The sequence below is a fragment of the Rhincodon typus genome, chromosome 4, assembly GCF_021869965.1.
Source record: "Rhincodon typus isolate 14 chromosome 4, sRhiTyp1.1, whole genome shotgun sequence".
Lineage (NCBI taxonomy): Eukaryota > Metazoa > Chordata > Chondrichthyes > Orectolobiformes > Rhincodontidae > Rhincodon > Rhincodon typus.
In genome coordinates this window covers 18,956,381-18,976,700 of record NC_063335.1, presented here as the reverse complement: position 1 = coordinate 18,976,700, position 20,320 = coordinate 18,956,381, and the positions used below count along the sequence as shown (strand labels likewise).

The 20,320-nt window shown below is 39.7% G+C and overlaps 1 protein-coding gene across 5 annotated transcripts in view; it reads right to left on the bottom strand.

Moving 5' to 3' along the window:
- tmem200ca (transmembrane protein 200C, genome duplicate a) overlaps positions 1-18,243 on the bottom strand; it is a 45,587-nt gene extending 27,344 nt beyond the window's left edge. For all 5 annotated transcript variants that reach the window (XR_007261936.1, XM_048595907.1, XM_048595906.1 and 2 more), the window contains exons 1-2: positions 18,133-18,243; positions 7,225-7,342 (exon numbers count right to left, since the gene is read on the bottom strand). The gene's annotated coding sequence lies outside the window, so the exon portion shown is untranslated. The remainder of the gene's footprint in view (positions 1-7,224; positions 7,343-18,132) is intronic.
- Between the last annotated feature and the right edge of the window lie 2,077 nt (positions 18,244-20,320).

The following is a 20,320-nucleotide window of genomic DNA, read 5'->3' as shown; positions in this document are numbered from 1 at the left end:
TGCAGACTTAGTGGACTGATGACCTCTTTCTGCACTGTAGGGATTCTATGATTCTATAAAAGGATATAAAAAAAGTTATGGATAATAATGAGCACAACTATGAGCAAATAATTTGTAATCAACAAAAAAAAGCTTTTTTCTATTCATTCAAGGGACATGGGTGATGCATGCTGGAGGCATTTATTGCCCATCCTTAACTGTCTTGGAAAAGGTGGGGCTGGGTATTGACTGGAGGGAGGAGCTCTCTTAGCATCATAGAGTCATATAGCAGGGAAACAGACCCTTTGGTATAACTTGTCCATGCTGACCAGGTTTCCCAAACTGAACTAGTCTCATTTACGTGCATTTGGCCTATATCGTTCTAAACCATGTCTACTCATGCATCTGTCCAAATATCTTTTAAATGTTGTAAACTGTACCTGCCTCTACCATTTCTTCTGGCAGTTCATTCCATTTACACACCACCCTGTGTGTAAAAAAAAAAGTTGTCCTTCAGGTCCCTTTTAATCTTTCCCCTCTCACCCTAAACCTATGTCCTCTAGTTTTGAATTCCTCTATCCTAGGGAAAAGACCTTTGCTATTCACCTTATCTATGGCTCTAATGATTTTATAAACGTCTATAAAGGTCCCCCCTCAGCCTCTTACAATTCAGGGAAAACAATCCCAGCCTATCCAGCCTCTCCGTATAACTCTGACCATCTTCTTAAACTGTTGCAATCCTCGTTATGCTAAGACACCTTCAATGAATAGGAATAGAGTTCCAGGGTTTCCACCCAATGACACTGAACGAATTATGATACAGTTCCAAATCAGGAAGTAACTGACTTAGAGGGAAACTTACACATGATGGTATTCCCTTGCATCCGTTACACAGGCCATCATAAGCGGTAGAGGTCACATGTTTAGAAGGTGCTGGCAGAAGACACTCGATGAGTTACTGCAGTGCATCTTGAAGGTTAAACAAACTTCTACCTCTTGTGTGTCAGTGGTGGTAGGCGTGAATGTTGAAGGCGATGGATGGGATGCTTTGTCCTGGATGGTGTCAAGCTTCTTGCTTCTTGGACTGTACTCATCCAACAAAGTACAGAGTATTCAATCACACTCCTGACTTATACAGCCATAGAGTCAATTAGCACGGAAACAAACCCTTTGGTCCAAGTAGTCCACGCTGACCATGTTCCCAAACTAAACTAGCCTTACTGCCTGTGTTTAACCATATCCCTCCTAATCGTTGCTATTCCCATCCACTTATCCAAATATCTTTTAAAATGTTGTAATTGTAACTGTATCTGCATCCACCACTTCCTCTTGCAGTCCATTCCACACACGAACCACTATGTAAAAAAATTGCCCCACATGTTCTTTTTAAAACTTTTTCCTCTCACCTTACAAATATAGAACATTCTACAGTACAGCACAGTATAGGCCCTTCGGCTCGCGATGTTGTGCCGACCTATTATCCTACGAAGATCAATCTACCCTACATACCCTACATTTTACAATCCTCCATGTGCCTATCCAAGAGTCGCTTAAGTATCTAGACTAGCTCTAGAGTATCTGACTCCACTACCACCGCTGGCAGTGCATTCCACACGGCCACCACTCTCTGTGTGAAGAACCTATCTCTGACATCTCCACTATACCTTCCTCCAATCACCTTAAAATTATGCCCCCTCGTAATAGTCATTTCCGCCCTGGGAAAAAGTCTCTGACTACGCACTCTATCTATGCCTTTCATCATCTTGTAAACCTCTATCAAGTCACCTCTCATCCTTCTTCGCTCCAATGAAAAAAGCCCTAGCTCCCTCAATCTTTCCTCATAAGACCTGCCCTCCAGTTCAGGCAATATCCTGGTAAATTCTCCTCTGCACCCTCTCTAAAGCTTTCCTGTAATGAGGTGACCAGAACTGAACACAATATTCCAAGTGTGGTCTAACCAGAATTTTATAGAGCTGCAGCATAACCTCATGGCTCTTAAACTCAATTCCCCTGCCAATGAAAACCAACACATCATACACATTCTTTACAATCCTACCGACTTGGGTAGCGACTTTGAGGGATCTATGGATGTGGACGCCAAGATCCCTCCGTTCCTCCACACTGCCGAGAATCCTGCCATTAACCCTGTATTCTGCATTCAAATTCAACTTTCCAAAATGAATCACTTCACACTTTTCTGGGTTGAATTCCATCTGCCACTTCTTTGCCCAACTCTGCATCCTGTAAATGTCCCTTTGCAACCTACAAAAGCCCTTGACGCTGTCCACAACTCCACCAACCTTCATGTCATTGGCAAACTTAATAACCCACCCTTCCAGTTCCTCATCCAAGTCATTTATAAAGATCACAAAGAGCAAAGAGCAGAGGTCCCAAAACAGATCCCTGCGGAACACCACTGGTCACCGAGCTCCAGGCTAAATACTTTCAATCCACTACCGCCCTCTGTCTTCTATTGGACAGCCAGTTTTGTATCCAGATAGCCAAATTTTCCTGAATCCCATGCCTCCTTACTTTCTGAATAAGCCTACCATGTGGAACCTTATCGAATGCCCTGCTAAACTCCATATACACCACATCCACTGCTCTACCTTCATCGGTGTGTTCTGTCACATCCTCAAAGAATTCAGTAAGGCTTGTGAGGCATGACCTGCCCCTCACAAAGCCATGCTGACTATTTCTAATCAAACTGTGCTTTTCCAAATAATCATAAATACCATCTCTCAGAATCCTCTCTAATAATTTGCCCACCAAAGAAGTAAGATTGACTGGTCTGTAATTTCCAGGATTATCCCTATACCCTTTCTTAAACAAGGGAATGACATTTGCCACCTTCCAATCTTCTGGTACTATTCTGGTGTACAGTGAGGACGCAAGGATCATTGCTGCCCCTTTGGCAATCTCTTCTCTCGCTTCTTGTAGTAACCTTGGATATATATCATCTGGCCCAGGAGACATATCTATCCTCATGTTTTTCAAAATTTCGAGCACATCCTCCTTCCTAACATCAATCTGTTCGAGCATATTTGCCTGTTTCATGTTGTCCTCAGAAATATCAAGGTCCCTCTCACTGGTGAATACTGAAGCAAAGTATTCATTAAGGACCTCCCCTACATCCTCTGACTCTGCATACAAGTTCTCTCCACTATCCCTAATTGGCCCTACCCTCATTCTGGCAACCCTCTTGTTCCTCATGTAAGTATAGAAAGCCTTGGGGTTTTCCTTGATCCTACCCGCCAAGGTTTTCTCATACCCCCTCCTAAGTCCATTCTTCAGTTCCTTCCTGGCTACCTTGTAGACCTCTGGAGCCCTGTCCGATCCTTGCTTCCTCAACTTTAAATAAGCCTCCTTCTCTTCTTGACTAGGTGTTCAACATGTCTTGTCATCCAAGTATCCTTCACCTTACCATCCTTTCCTTGCCTCAGTGGTACAAATCTATCCAGTACCTGTAGCAACCGCTCCCTATCAACCTCCACATTTCTGTTGTGCATTTCCTGAGAACATGTGATCGCACTTGGTGCTCCATAGTTCTTGCCTAATAGCATTGTAATTCCCCCTCCCCCAATTAAATACTTTCCCGTACCGTCTGCTCCTATCGGTCTCCATGACTACAGTAAAGGTCAGGGAGTTGTGATCAGTACCACCGAAATGCACTCCCACCGAGAGATCTGACACCTGACCTGGTTCGTTGCCAAGCACTAAATCCAATATGGCCTCCCCTCTAGTCGGCCTATCTACATATTGAGTCATGAATTCTTCCTTGACACACCTGACAAAATCTGCTCCATCCAAACTATTTGCACTTGGGACGTTCCAGTTTATATTAGGGAAGTTGAAGTCGCCCATGACAACAACCCTATTACTTCTTTCCAAAATCTGTCTCCCAATCTGTCCCTCAGTGTCTCTGTTGTTATTGGGGGGTCTATAGAAAACTCCCAATAAAGTGACTGCTCCTTTCCTGTTTCTGACTTCCACCCATACTGACTCAGTGGAGAAACCCTCCTCCACAACCTCCCTTTCTGCAGCTTTGATACCATCCCTGATTAGCAATGCCACTCCCCCACCTCTTTTACCTCCCTCCCTATTTCTTTTGAAACATCTATACCCTGGAACATCCAACAACCATTCCTGCCCCTGTGTTATCCAAGTCTCCATAATGGCCACAACATCATAGTTCCAAGTACTGATCCATGCTCTAAGTTCGTCACCCTTATTCCTGACACTTCTTGCATTGAAGTAGACACATCTCAACCTGTCGCATTGACTGCCACTTTGCCCTATCAACTGCTTATCCTTCCTCATAGATTCTCTGATTGCTCTGTCTGTCTGTACACTGGCTACCCCATCCTCTGATCTGTAGCTCCAGTTCCCATCCCCGCTCCCTATTTTTGAACTTCCCAACCTTAGGGAAAAGACCCTTGCTATTCATCTTATCTGTGCGCCTTGTGATTTTATAAACCTCTATATGGTCACTCCTCAACCTCCTATGCTCCAGTGAAAAAGGTCTGAGCCTATCCAGCCTACTTTTATAACTCAAACCTCCAATCCCAGCAACATTCTGGTAAAAGAGATAACAAGGTGTAGAGCTGGATGAACACAGCAGGCCAACCAGCATCAGAGGAGCAGGAAGGCTCACCTTTCGGGCCTAGATCCTTCTTCAGAAATCTCATCTTTGGAGTTCAGCTCTTTTGTTCATGTTTTATCAAATGCTGAAATAAATTGAGAAACTGAGTGACTCTGGCAGGACACAAATTGAGTGCCAATGAACAAGTTATTACTTTGAACATGCCACTTGGTAGCAGCGTCTGAGACCCCTTCCATCATGTTGCAGATGATTAAGAGTAGGCTGATAGGATGCAAACTGGCTATGTTGGATTTGTTTTGTTTTTGTGCACATACTCAGGAACTTTTTCACATTGCCAGATAGATGCCAATGCTGTGGCTGTCCTGGAGCAGTTTGGTTTGAGGCATGGCTATTTCAGGGCACAAATCTTCAATATTTTTTCCATGTTTTCAAGGCCACTGCAAAATCCAGTGACCTCAGATGTTTTTTATGATCATGTGCATAGAATTGCACTGGTTGAAGGCTGACATCCTTGATGCTGCGGACCTCCAGAGAAGGCTGTGATCCACTAGGCACTTCTGGCTGATGCTTCAGCCTTGTCCTTTGCACTGATATGTTTGGCTTCCCTATCAAGGACCAGATATTCGCGGAGTCCCACTTCCCGTTCCACAACCATTCAGGATTGGATGTTGTAGGACTGCAGAGCTTAACCCAGTTGTGGGACTGCATAGCCCTGTCTATTGCATGCTGCATCTGCTATTTGGCATGCAAGTAGTTCCACTCTGCATCTCATTTTTACACATGGTTGGCGCTGCTATTGACATGTCCTCGTACATTCACGAAACAGAGTTTATCTTTTTGTTTGATGGTGAAAAGAAAATAGGGAAAATGCCAGGCCATAAGATTATAGCTTGTGATTAAATTGTGGTTCTGTCACCACTGATGATCCACAGTGTCTCACGGAGGCCCAGTTTAGAGGGTCTAGATTTGTTCAAAGCATGTCCCATTTTGCATGGTGGCAACGTCGCAACAGAGGGCACTCATAATGTGAAGACTGAACTTCATCTCCACAAGGACTTTGCACTAGTCACTCTTATCAATATGGTCCTGGACAGACACATCTGTTAACATGTAGATTGATGAAGATTAGGTAGAGTTTTCCATCATATTGATTCCCTCACTACCTGGTGCAGTTGAGTACGGCAGTTATGTTCTCCGGGGCTCGGCCAGCTCAGATGGTAGTATCAAGCCACTTTCGGTGATGCACATTGGAGACTCACACCAGAGTACATTCAGTGTCCCTGTTATTATCAGCCTTTCCTCCAGGTGCTGTCCAAAATGTAGGAATGTATGATTACTGATTCATGAGCCAAGGGTCAGACAGTGGGTGGGGGAGAACAATAGACGGCAATCAGCAGGAGGTTTCTTGCTGGTCAGTTGGCTCAGCCGCTAGATGGCTGGTTTCTGATACAGAGTGACACCAACATTATGGGTTCAATTCCCACACCAGCTGAGGTTACCATGAAGAACTCGCCTTCTCAACCTCTCCCCTCATCTGAGACGTAGTCACCCACAGGCTAAACCATCACCAGTCAGTCATCTCTCACTCTCTAATAGGACAGCAGCTCCATAATCTGATGTGGTCATGATGGTGACTTTACCTTTACATATTTTGAATTTCAATAAATTTTTACATTGTGAGGTAAAGAAACAATGACAATCAGGTTATATAGTGGTTATGACAACCTTTCAAAGCCTCTATCAATGATTTCATCATGGGACTACATAGAAGCATTTAGTTCCTGATTTCCCCTGCCCTTTCCTAGTATAAAAGCAACCTGGATGTTCTGTTGAATGCTGAACTAAGATTCAAATTTCATATTTAGTCTACGATCAAGACCGTCAACTTCTATTATCATAAAATCTCTTGTCTCAAGGTTAGCCATCCCCAAAACTCCTATTCATGCTATTGTTGCTACAAAATTGAATTTTTCAAATAATTTCCTTACCAGGCTCCAAAGTAATTCCAACTCATTCAGATCTCCACTGCTTGTATTCAACCTTCAAGAAGCCAGGCAAGAAATAGCAGCAATAATAGGCTTTCAAGCCTGCTCTATCACTTCCTGCAATCTTACCTGATCCTGTACTTCAACACTACTTTACTGCCCAATCATCATACTCTTCAAATCTCTTAAAAGCTCAACCTTGAAAACATTAATTGACTGACCATTGATAGTCCTTTGGGGTAGTGAATTCCAAAGCTTCATAACTGTGTGAAAAAAATTTGTATTTCTGTCTGAGATGGCTGTCTCTCTACCTTGAAACTATGCTATTTGTTTTACATTGCAGCTAGCCTTCAAACATTAATCTATCAGGGCCTCTCAGGATATTATGTTTCAACTTCTGAAAAATAAACTAACTTGTAAAACTATAGGTAATTTTATTGAAACTCTCCTAAATATCTCTCCTAGATACAGTGCTTCAGATCTGGTCTCAGCGAGATCCTATACGACTGCAGCAAAACTTCCTTACTTCAGCCCACTTACAAGAAAGGCCAATTTATCACTTACTTTCCTTGCTTGCTGTTCTAGGGTAAAAACTTCATCAAAACATCGCGTATAAACTAGTTTTTGTTTACCTCAAGTAGTGCAATAAAGACTTACTTTAATTGATGGTGAAGGTGTGGGCTCCCTGCAAGACAGTCCTCATCCATGTAATTGAAAATCATAGTGCGTAGGCAGTGATTTGCAACGTTGCCGACCCTTCAGAACTCTACGCAATCTGTAAACCAAAATAAGTGGTACAAGAGAATAAATTTCTCCACCTCTTTTTGTTTTGTACAAGGACAAAACTCTGTCCGAAGATCATCAACTGGTAATGTTGCACCATTTAAATAAAACGAAAATGCTCTATTCTTCCTATCTGCAAATTGCCTTGTATTTCAGCACATTATACTCCATGTGCCACCTTCTTGTCAATTTAGTTAACTTTGCAGATTCTTTAGGCCTTTATGAACAATCTTACATTTTCCCATATTATCTATCTTTTGCCACGTCTTTGCCTTCTTATTTAAATATCTATATTCCTTTGTAGCTTCCTTCTTCAGCTTATTTGCCTTCCTATCCTTATCTCATCAGCAAATTTAGCAATCACACCTGTGCTTCCTACATCTAAGTAATTTATATAAAATGCAGCATTGATACTTGTAGCATACCACTCAATTAATGTTACCATGCAGAAAGTGGCCCATTTATGACTGCACAGTTTCTTGTTTGCCAGCCAATCTTCCATCCATGCCAACATCTTAACACCATGCTATGAGCTTTCATTTTATTTTCACAATAATCTTTGATGTGCCAACTTATTAAATGCCTCGTAAAACTCCAAGCACAGTACTTCCACTGGTTCCCTTTATTCATAGCATGTTAATTCCTTAAAGTAGTCCAAAAAATGGTTATACGTGATTTCTCTTTCACAAAACCATGTTGACTCTGCCTGATTACCTTGAAGCTCTCTAAGTAACCTTCTATAATGTCTTTAATATTGCCGAATATTATCCAGATGATAGATGTTAAGCTCTCTGGCATGTGTTTTCTTCTCTCTGTCTCTCCCTTTTTGAACAAAAAAAATTACATTCACTACTTTCCCCTCTAATGGAACCTTTCCCGATTCTAGGGAACTTTGGAGAATTAAAATCAAATCCACTTTCTATCTCACTAGTTTCTAGTTCATTTATATAAATAAGAAAAAAAAAATGTAATACTATCTGACAAATTGTTTTCTTGCATGCTTTAGGGTAAACCACAAAATTCCAGAAATTTGGCCAGGATTTTATAACAACAGGAAGCTTTTCCGTCATAGCAAAATGGTGGTTGTGCTTGAAAATCCTGTTCCCAAAGTCCTGGCCCCAAGCACAGCACCTGTTTTGGTGCCCATTTTGTGGAGGCAGTTTCCCATATAAAACAGCAGCTGCCTCTGTTCTGATGTTATCTTGGTAATCTGGATGTTTAAAACATGAGGAGGTGCACAGATTAGACTTGGTAGGAGCAGGTCTGAACTTTGAACAGCTCATGTACCCTTTTGAGAAGGCAAGGTATGCATTGGAATGGTCTTGGAATACTTATGGAGAGGTCAGGTTCCTTTTTGAAAGTTAAAAGTTGGCATGTAATTGTGTAAGAAGTAAATAAACTCATTAACTGTCAAGCTCATCAGATCTAACAAAACGAGCTGTCAAAAATATCAAGAGGAACTTGCAAAAAGAGATGTCAAATGTCAATGTATTTAAATGCCCTGCCGTTCAATTTTTTTTAAAATGTCTGTCCTGTTCAAAAAAGATCACTGTTTTCTACTTGACTCTATCTGTTCTCAAAAGGACAGAGGGTTCCATTATTGGATTAGTATTGCATGATTGATTTCACCACAGTCAATTATCATTGTAGGGTGTCTGCAATTTCACTGATTGACAGCTCCAAGTACTTACAGAAATTGAAATGGGATTATGAATTCCAATGTTTGTTGCTGTAAGGTATTACACATGAATGAAATGCTTATTGCTGTGAGAAATTTTATAATTGAAGGCATGTAAATGGGTCATTATGAAATAGAGTGACTTTTTTCAAAGTAGCAAAGTTTGCAATGCATAATTCATATTATTTTATTTCAACTTTGAATGGGTCCTGAATTCTGCCCATGGTTGATATTGGATCAGTTGGTATAGTAATGTAAGGGAAGAGAGAGATGAGTGTGGGGACGTATGTTGGCATAACGTTATAAAGGAAGTTGGCAAAGGTAGATCGGTCGGCATCGAGGGAATGACAGGCTGGATAGGGAGAAGAAGAATTGACATTGATGGAACGTGGGAAATTTGTGAGGAGTGTGGTCTGCTTTACGCTTTATTCTTTTTCTTGAAACTTCAATACAGTGACAAATTTGGTGTGGTCAACCACTTAAAAGGCTGCAGACAGACTGAGAAGAATGAGAACAGATTGTTAGTCAAAAGGTATTGTGATAGATCATGTGGTATACATTCATCTTGCCAATTAATTGGAAGAGTTTCAATTAGTGGATGGAAAATCTTAAGGTTCTTACATGTGCCTTTATATTAAGGAACCGTGGCAACCCATTAAGTAATTATCACAAATTTGGTTTGATCCGTGAAAAACTGGAGTTGACTTTCACTTGAGAAATGAAAAATTACTTTTTTTTTTGGCTTAAAGTCATGGAATTCACCTTTACCCAAGTTTATAAAATATGCTTTTTCTAGGAATGAAGACTATAAATATTTACAGTATTCCAGGTATGGTCTGACCAAACGTTCTATACAATTGAGGAAAGATTTGCTTACTTTTGTATGCCAATGCCCTTGTAATTAAAGGCCAATCAACATTTTTCTTCCTGTCTGCTTTGTGTACCTTTCTGAATGTTAACTTGCTGTTTTTCATCTACAAGGACACCAACAGTTAATAGTTTCTCACCACTTGCCGTTCTTTCATTCTCCAGTTTTCTGACCTTTGTGGATTCATGAAGTGAGTTTCTGAACAAAGATACCTAGGAGTGCAGGTTCATAGCTTCTTGAAAGTGGAGTTGCAGGTAGATAGGATAGTGAAGAAGGCGCTTGGTATGCTTGCCTTTACTGGCCAGCGTATTGAGTATAGGAGTTGGGAGGTCATGTTGCAGCTATACAGGACATGATCAGGCTACTTTTGGAAAACTGCGTTCAGTTCTGGTCTCCCTGCTACAGGAAGGATGTTGTGAAACTTGAAAGAGTTCCGAAAAGATTTACAAGAATGTTAGAGATAACAAGGTGTAGAGCTAGATGAACACAGCAAGCCAAGCAGCATCAGAGGAGCAGGAAAGCTGTTGTTTCGGGTCTGGACCCTTCTTCAGAATTACTGAAGAAGGGTCCAGACCCAAACCGTCAGCTTTCCTATTCCTCTGATACTGCTTGGCCTGCTGTGTTCATCCAGCTCTACACCTTGTTATATCAGATTCTCCAGCATCGGCAGTTCCTACTATCTCTTTACAACGATGTTGCCAGGTTTGGAGGGTTTGAGCTGTAGGGAGAGGCTGAACAGACTGGGGCTATTTTCCCTGGAGCGTCAGAGGCTGAGGGGTGACCTTATAGAGGTGTAGAAAATCATAAGAGGCATGGATAGGGTAAATAGACAAGGTTTTTTCCCCAGGGTGAGGAGGTCCAAAACTAGAGGGCATAGGTTTAAGGTGAGAGGGGAAAGATTTAGAAAAGACCTAAGGGGCAACTTTTTCACACAGAGGGTGGTGCGTGTATGAAATGAGCTGCCAGAGGAAGTGGTGGAGGCTGGTACAATTACAACATTTAAAAGGCATCTGGATGTGTGGGCCAAATGCTGGCAAATGGGACTAGATTTAATCAGGCACATCTAGTTGGCACAGACGAGTTGGACCACAGGGTCTGTGTCCATGCTGTACAGCTCTATGACTCTATCTACCAGTCAAAATTACTTTGAATTTGAATAGGTAAAGCAATGTAGGTTTGCCCATACTGCTTCCTTAAGTTTCAAAACTTCTTCTATATGCTCAGGAATGGAAATTTCCTGAGCCCAAAATAACCTGTTATAGTGTCATAATCTATTGAAACCTCTTCTAACAGTGATGCATAAATTTTATGAGCGCAACCTGCTCTGTATGACTCCTTCCTAGCTGTTTTCCTTCAGCTATTTCATTCACTTTGTTATATTTTCAAACCACAACAAAGAAATATTCCACAACTATTTCTTCAAGTTTTGGTAGGGCCTGTACAACTTTAAACATTTTACTATTGGTCTTCATATTATGACTGGGCTTTCCTAAAAGGAGCCTTCTTCCACATTGGAGATCTCTTTACATTTCTATTCTCCTAGGTTGGTATTCTTTTCTTAATTTCCTCTCTTGTTTCTTTTCTCTACGCTGAATCTCCAGTCGCAGCCTCTTAAATTGTCTCTTTCCTCAAGTTAAATGCTTTTAAGTTTATTTCCCTTTCCATTTCAAGCTGCTTTTGTACTTTTGCATGTTCAAGTCATTTTAGTCGCAATAAAATTTTCGTGAACAAAAATGCTATGCATTTAGTAATTAGTGCCTCTTGTATTTCCAGCAGTCCCAAATGCTGCATCTATATGTTAATAATCTCTGCCATCTTAGCTTTTAAAAGAAATTCCATCTTTAACCTCTTATCTGATTTTATGGCCTTACCTTGGTCTTATAAATCAGAGACACCTCATAAGGTTGTTGACTTGCTCGCTGAGGTGGTTTGCTTTTGTTCAGACTTTTCGTCACCATGCTAGGTAACATCATCAGTGATGAAGCGATGTTGTTCTACTCCGCTTGGAATTTATACTGTCCAGTCAATTATGGTAAGTAGTGTCATTTCCGGTTTTGTTCGGTATGGGTTTGTATACTCTACGACAAACACTCACAAGAATTAATGACCCCATTCCCACAACATGCAGAACCAACGTAGTTTACAAAATACCAAGCAACGACTGCCACAAACATTACATCGGACAGACAGGAAGGAAACTAGCAATCAGAATACACGAATGTCAGCTAGCAGCAAAACGACACAACAAACTTTCCTTAATACCAGTACACTCGGACAATGAAGGCCATCAGTTTAACTGGGACAATGTAACTATAGTAGCCCAAGCTAAACACAGACATGCAGATTCTCAACACACAAGGCAATTAACAAACATATAGAATTGGAGCCCATATACAAACCCATACAGAACAAAGCTGGAAATCACATTATTCACCAGAATGGACTGGACAGTATAAATTCCAAGCAGAGTAGAACAGCATTGCTTCATCGGAGGCCTCACTGATGATGTTACCTCGCATGGTGCCGAAACGTCTGAACGAAAACAAGCCAGCTCAGCGAGCAAGTCAACAACCTCACCCACAACCCGAGCTACAAATCTTTGCTAAAACTTCAGAGACACCTCATCCATCTGCTGGATAAGTTTAGCTACTTCCAATTCCATCTTATTTTACAAGATGAGAAACCTGGTATCTGCCCTCTTATCGTTCATCATTCACTCTTGCTCCACGTCCAATCTCATGCTGACAACATTTAAACATCCTTTAATCAAGTCCCACAGTTTCGTTATGACCCTGACAGGAAGGGTACACTGATAGTCAATCCCGGCTATTCCACGAACCATAACAAGTGTATACATGACCACCTTAATCACTAAGATGGTTACTTTGCCTGCCTTCAAACACTACAAGAGAAAAAGAAACATACCAGATTCCATCAATGAGCAAGAAAACAAAAATTTATTTAGAGATAACAAACATCCTTTAAAAAGTGAAAAAATAGATTACTACTATGTTAGCTTAAACTATATCCTTTTAAATCTTAACATGAACACATTAATTCACAAATAGGACAGACAAGCCAAACAGTTCTGCAGAAATATCATGGATGGAAACATAAGCAGAAGGAACAGACTTGTGAATTAAGATTCCAAGCCACAGGCTGGAATGAGGTGACGTTCTCACAGATCTTTTGGTTTTTAGTGATGATATCATGTCATTGTCAACTGCGTAGAAGATCTGCAGTTGACAGTCAGTTGAACCTAGGTCTTTATTTGAGTTAGAAGTCCTTATCTTCAGAGTCATTGTGTGCTGTTTTGTTCCACTCACACAGAGGAAGGAAGAGACAAAACGAGTGCAAGTGCAATAGCAAGATCTGTCTTTTGCAGGTTTTCTGAAGATTTGAGTGCAAACACCTTCTCTCAGTTCTGTGACAATCTGCAACTTCGCTATCCAAAAGCTGTTGCTTGGCAGTTTTTCTGTTTAATCCAATGGCACCAGGTACTTGCATATTTCACAACAGATCAAATCCAGATTCGCCAAAGTTGGCGACCTTGTGTAACCAATAAGTGAACGCCAAAGAGTTCCCGGCTTGACCTTCTGGTTGCGAACAAAACAACTGGTTCATTCGCTACAGCACAGCACAGTCCTTCTAACATGGACCAGAAATAGTTAAGGGCCCACCATTGATCCTTGTTGTACCTCACTGGTAATAACTTACCAAAATGAAAAGGAACAGTTTATTCATACTCTCTGCTGCCTACCTTTTAACTAGTCCTGTATTGATGCTGTTACACACAGCTTTGTGACCCCTTGACTTGTTTACCAACTATTTTAGTGTGGCACATTTTTGAATACTGTTAAAATCTAGATATACTACATCTAATTATTCCCTTTATCTATCCTACCAGTTACATCCACAAACTTATTAAATATCTGTTAAACATTAGGCATATTTTCTTAATAATGGATTCCAATATTCCTACAACGAATTATGTGAGGCTAACTGGCCTGTAGTGCCCTGCTTTCCTTCTCCCTCCTTTCTTGATAGTGGCATACATTTTCTAGCTTCCAATCCAACGTGACAATTTTTATGAGCTTCTCACACTTTTGTTAGAGGTGAGTAGGAATGAGTTAGGACCAAAGAAATTAATAAGAAACATGTACTGGGAAAGCAGGGGTTATCTTGGCATTGCAATATGATGCTAAAGCAGTGAACAGTTTTGGTCAAGGACAACAAAACCTGCTAGCAATTTATGTGGTCCACTCAGAACAAGCAAATAATGGTTCAATTAGCATTGACATTGAAATCTGTATTTCTTAGACTTAAGAGAAACAGTTGATGGCCATACCAGGAGAAAGATCAAGGTGAGAAAGGAATAATTTTAATGGGGACAAGGGCATCAAAATTTATTCTGAAAATGTGATTCAGCAGATCGGTGGCTGTAGAGATGTCAATCTCAGATTACAATCTCATTTAACACCTTGATAGTTCTAAAAAAATTATTTAAGCACGTTGCAGAATCTAGCCAAGAATATATTTTATCATGTTTTAAATATTGTGACTGTACTTCCATAAATTATGTACAACCCATTTTGTTATCAAGCATCATTAATAACTTAATATCAACTTTGAGAAAAATAACATAACAGAATAAATAAATTGGAAAATCAAAGTGCATGGAAGAGATGAGGAACAGCACGGAGACACAGCTTCCCAACTTCTCACTAATGCCTTCCTCTCTTTACTGAATACTAACTTAATTCATATTACTCCTTTGTAAATTTGTCAGAATTAAAAATGGGTTCAAGTGTGATCACTGCACTTGTGAAATTTAAAACTGCGATTGTGAAAGTATAAATAAATTAGCCAAATAATGAGCACTTTAATTGAAGAGGCATAAGCTCTATTTTGAAATTGTTCAGGTGAAATAGTAACTCACTGTTGGCTTCTGACTAATCAGTAGCATTTTTATCTCAAATTACTGGGAAACGGATTCAAATATCTTTGTTCAACTGTGTACTGAAGGGCCCTGCAGGCAAAGGCTTATGTACATTAATCTGCAACATAATACTTCCACGGGCTGAACTAACTAATATTTTTTTCCTCAAGAAGTATTTCTGCTTTTTTCACTGTCCAAATTATTTCATACTTGTGTAGAATTTTTGACTCAATCTGGACAAGAATTGTAGCAAAGTCTGGATGAACTCCTTCCTTTCATATAAGCACAATTAAAGAAAAGAACCATATCCTCATCCAATTACAAAAGCCATAGGGGGAGTAGGAAAGAAAAAAATAATCATTATCTCATAGGTTGAGAGTGCTCTCTTCCAATTGAGACAGTACATGATAATCTTTTTTACTTTACCATAGATCACAGAACTGTCCATTAACTGTTAAACTTCTAGAGCACGAAGCAGAATTTCCCAGTTGGACTATTCTGTTGGCATGGTAACAATTCCTTAAAAATCAATATGATAAGCATGTAATTTTTCCTTAATTCTTGATCTATAAATATATTCCATACAGAAGGCCCTATATGTTAAAGGCTTTGATAGGTTTACATGCCAACAAAATGATCATACCAAAAGACTCAATTTATATCAAAAATTTTATTAATTTATTGACATATGGGAGGAATGAATATTGGGATTCACAATTAACCAGCAGAATGGATGCAATAGTTTTAGTCTAATTGATTTTGTACTAAATCACAGATCTGTACATGAATGGAAGCAGACAGATTTATCTTAGGCCGGACAGAATTGCACGTTTGTACATTGGTCCAAGCTTACCGTACGTTAACACATAGATGAAAGCCATGCAGTTGTAGCTCATGCCTGGTCTATTATTTTGCAATACACATATAAGTAATTTTTTAATGTTCTATTTATACCACAAATTAATTGAAATAGCAGGAGCTTTTAAGAAGGAAAATAGTCAATATGTGATATCACAGATACGAGGTGACAATGAATGTCAGAGAGTTAATTCATGCTCTATAAATTCTGATTTGTTACCTCCAGTTGACAAAGGTTTACAAAAATCACAAAGGGATAAAGTTATTGTACATATGCAATATATAAATTGCCATTTTAGTAAAAATAGTTTACTCCAATTTAGAGCAATAACTTGGCACACTTAAAAGTAAACATATTAAAAATAAAATCTGATTGATTAAATGCAACTTGTCTCTATAATCCTAAATTAGATATTTGTGAACATGTATGACACTCAAAATGTTTCTACATTTGCAATTCTATGAATAGTTTGCTTACATTTTCGCTAACAATAAAATGGTTTACACGAGATGCAGACTAGCAAAACAATTACCATGCATTGTTCTAGTGTTGAAATTGCAGGATTTCCCTTTGTTCACTCATGTCATTGATATTACAGCTACCTAAACCTCCCCAGTCTGTGGATTGCAGCATCTACAATAATTGTAAAATAAACGTCAACAATGTTTAAAAACTTCAGAAAATCTAATGGAAAGTAAGTTCCAGGCTGGCTTATGTCTATGTCAAAATTATGTTAATATGGAGCAAACTTAAATTTAGAGGGAGCTGCAGCTGCTTTGATGATAATCTCTAAGGATGACACGCAAGATGGAAAAGTAAGGAAAGGAAGGGTAATCCGAGTCGATACACAACCAACAAATGCACTGGTGTTAGTATCACTTGCTATTTCTATTTTGTCACTTTTACATCCTTTTATTTTCTTGCCTCTGGTCCTTAGCAGCTATATCAATTAAAAAGCACATATACAGATCTACATGTAAAAGCCTTTTTAAGACTGAATCACAGGAAATTATTAGTACCGTAAAACACTTTTTATCACTAAGATGCAGCAACGTTTCTTCAGTAATTGCCCTTCCTTCATGTTCAATTTACAATCTTTCTATCTGGCTCTGTGATGTACATATCTGTGTACCTTCAATAAACATATAGCAATAAATTTGCAATGAATTTATAAACTTTATCCCTTGTTTGCCTAAAGCTGAGAAGCAGTGGTTACAAGAATTTTAAATAGAACACGTAATCACAACTAATTACCACTCTTTCTGGGGAAAACACCATGTGTTTCCAAGTAATGCATTTTATACATACAACTAAATTATGCATACATGTACACATTAGACTTATGGATCCTCAGACAAACACATACAAAGATTATGCAGTTAGAAATGGTGTGTTTCACACAGCGTACTCAGCAGGAAATTGCATATTTACAGGAAAGATTGCTTTATTTTCCAAAAGCCAAAGATGTTTGCCTTTAGATAATGGAGGAAGAAGAACAAATGCTAATACCAAATCATGGTTGATTAATTAGAATATATATGCAATATCTTTATAATTAAACCACGCTGACAATATCATTCTCTGTGAATGAAAAGAAAGCCTGTGACTTTGCAAAGAAAGAATTGGTGAACATTTTTTTAGCTTCTTCTACTAGTTACAGAACATTTGAATATGGAGAATGTCAATTTTCAAGTGAATGCTGAGTAAAGATGATAATAAACAGAAAATAATTATGGATAAGTATTTTAAAATAAACATTGCTAAGCCTTATGAAGATATACCAGCAAAGTTAGAAATCAGTGTATCAAGAAATCAAATCCAGCTCTATTCCAACTGGTCAAGCAATTTTGCAAGAATCATACATCGGATACAAACTGATAATTGATAGAATTTATTTCCTCCCAAAAAACTTTCTTTGTTAAGTTTTAGGTTAAGGTTTGTTTATGTTTTTATCTGTGTGCCCTACTGGGATTTAACAGATGTATATGTCACATTTCCCATTTGTTGACTTGTTTTTTGTTTTAAAGCATACAAAAACAACAATTTTAATATGGATTGATGGCAATCGGAAAAAGGTTTGTTGATGTTACCACTACAAAGTTTCCTAGAAAACAAAAAAAAAACTGCAATTGCCCACTTGACACTTTTCAGACATGGAAATAAATGGCATTGCACCTACCAAGTCTTTTATCATTTTTAGTTAAAAAAGGGTAAACGTGATGAAAATAGATCTAGTGTTCACCGAGGTCTCGGGAAATAACACTATCGCATTCTTTTAAAAAATGTCGCGTCCAGAAATAGTGAATTGATTAACTTTGGAAGAGGCTTATTTTAATTTTAAAACAAAAGAGAACATTTAGCAGAGGCTGCTGCTGACAGCTCAACTCACTCACTTCAAAATGGAGGCCGGCAGGAGACGGACGGGGGGCTTCACTTACCAGAGTCTGAGGGCTCGGCTCAGTCCGGGAGACCTGTCCCCTCGATCAGATCTTGTCAGGGATGAGGTCCGGTCCTCCCGGCCGCTCTCGGCTTTTCCGTTGGGCCGGGGGAGGCGAGGCAGCGCCCGGAGAAACCCTGTAGGCCGCTCCCCATCTTCGCCGAACCGGTTTATCATCTGGGTAAGTTTCACATTTTTACCACCCCCTCCCCCCACCCCCTCTGGATGTCCTGGAAACACCCTCCCAAAAAACACACACACACAACCCGAAAAAGTGCCCGATTATGTTTTGTTGCTGTTTATCTCCTTGCGGCTGCTCATCTGATGAGCAGCTCCCTGCCCTCGCCGTTGCTAGGATACGGTCGCTGCAGCTTCTGAGGGAGTAACTGCCATTTAAACTCTCGCTCTTCCAACAAAACACCTCGCTTCCTCACTGATCATCTAAAACCTCGTTCTTCACCGCCTGAAAAGCAAAGTGCACCGCTGGCCAGCCGAGCTGAGGAAAATCACTCGCACCAATTCTGACTTAATAGTTTTTCTGAGTGAAAAGTAACGGGCAACCAGCCAGATCTGTGTCCCACACACTTTACAAAGGCAAGGCAAAAACATGATTGAAAAATTTACCCCCTAGCTGGAAAGGAACTTCATGCAGCAAACTGTGCTCCTGAGCTGGTACTGTGACATATACCATTCGTGGCAATATTCTTGGAAAACGTAGGAACAAATGTTAGAATCTCATGCCCTACCTTACCTACTTTAATCACTGAATTAAAACCATCCTTTTAACTATTCACCTTTTATAGGTTGTGTTCTTACCCACTTATGCATTTTATCTTTGCAAAATGCTTAGGTACAGCTGCCACTGCAGAACTTTTGTGTGTGTGCTTAGTCATCACGCTGTGTAGGGGAATATGATCATTATCTTCTCATTGCATTAAAAAACCATAATCAGCATTAAGTTCTTCACTGATCTGTTTATTCCGGCCATGTCATCAGTTTGCACTTTTACTTTCACTGTCATTTGAACTTCCCAGTGGAAATCATTACCTAAGAAAAATTTGTGTTTTAAATGTTTTTGTACTGTGGTTCAAATGTTGTCTGGTAATATCTGTCAAAAAAGCTTCAGATGCTGTTGGCACAATAAAAGAATCGTTTGGAAACAGCTGTTGAACATCTCATCACATACAAGGTCGTTCATTAAAGATTTTAGCTTACAATTTGTATTTACTTTTTGTATTTTTTTTTGTTCTTTCATAGGATGCAAATACTGCCAGCAAGGCAAGCATTTGTTGCCTAACCCTAATTTTCCTTCTGAAAGTGATAGTGAGCTTACTTCTCAAACTCTTGTGGTCCATCTTGGTGTGGGTGTGCAATGAGTAACAGTAATGTAGCTCCAACTCATAACTGTGATGGTGTTCATGTGTGTCTGATTCCTTTATCCTTCTAGGTGTTTCGGGCTTCAGGTTTGGAAGATGCTATTGAAAAAGGGCTGACAAATTTCTGCAGTGCATCTTAGTGCTGACAGTGTTTCTGAACAATATTAACCCCTAGGATGCTAACAAAGGGAAATTCAGTGATGCTAACACTACTAGATTAAAACAAAGAACTAAAGATACTGGAGATCTGAAACAAAAGTAGAAATAGCTGGCAAAATCCAGCAGCTCTGGCAGCATCTGTAGGACTTGAAATGTTAATTTTGCTTTCTTCCCACAAATGCTACCAGACCTGCTGAATTTCACCAGCAATTTCTGGTTTTGTTGACACTACTGAGTGTCAAGAGCAGATGGTTACATTCTGTCTTGTTGGTGATTGTTACTGCCAAGTATTTGCCTGGCATAATTGTTTCTTGCCACTTATTAAGCTTAACATATCCACCTTTGTCCTTACAATTCAGGGAAAATTGCGGATGAAGCAGCTGAAGACACCACAGGGAGGACCTTCGGAGCACTTGTGGTGCAGTGGTAGTGTCCCTACCTCTGGAGCAGATGGCCTCAGTTCAAAGCCCACCTGCTCCAGAGGTGTGTACTAATATCTCTGAACTGATTGATTAGAAAATATCTACACAATGGAATTCTTGTAGTGACTCCTAGGCCTGAGATGCTTGGCTTCTATCAACCACAATCCTCTCTTCATTTGTGTGAGGTCTAACTCCAACCAGTGGAGAGATTTTCCATTGATTCTCATTGAAT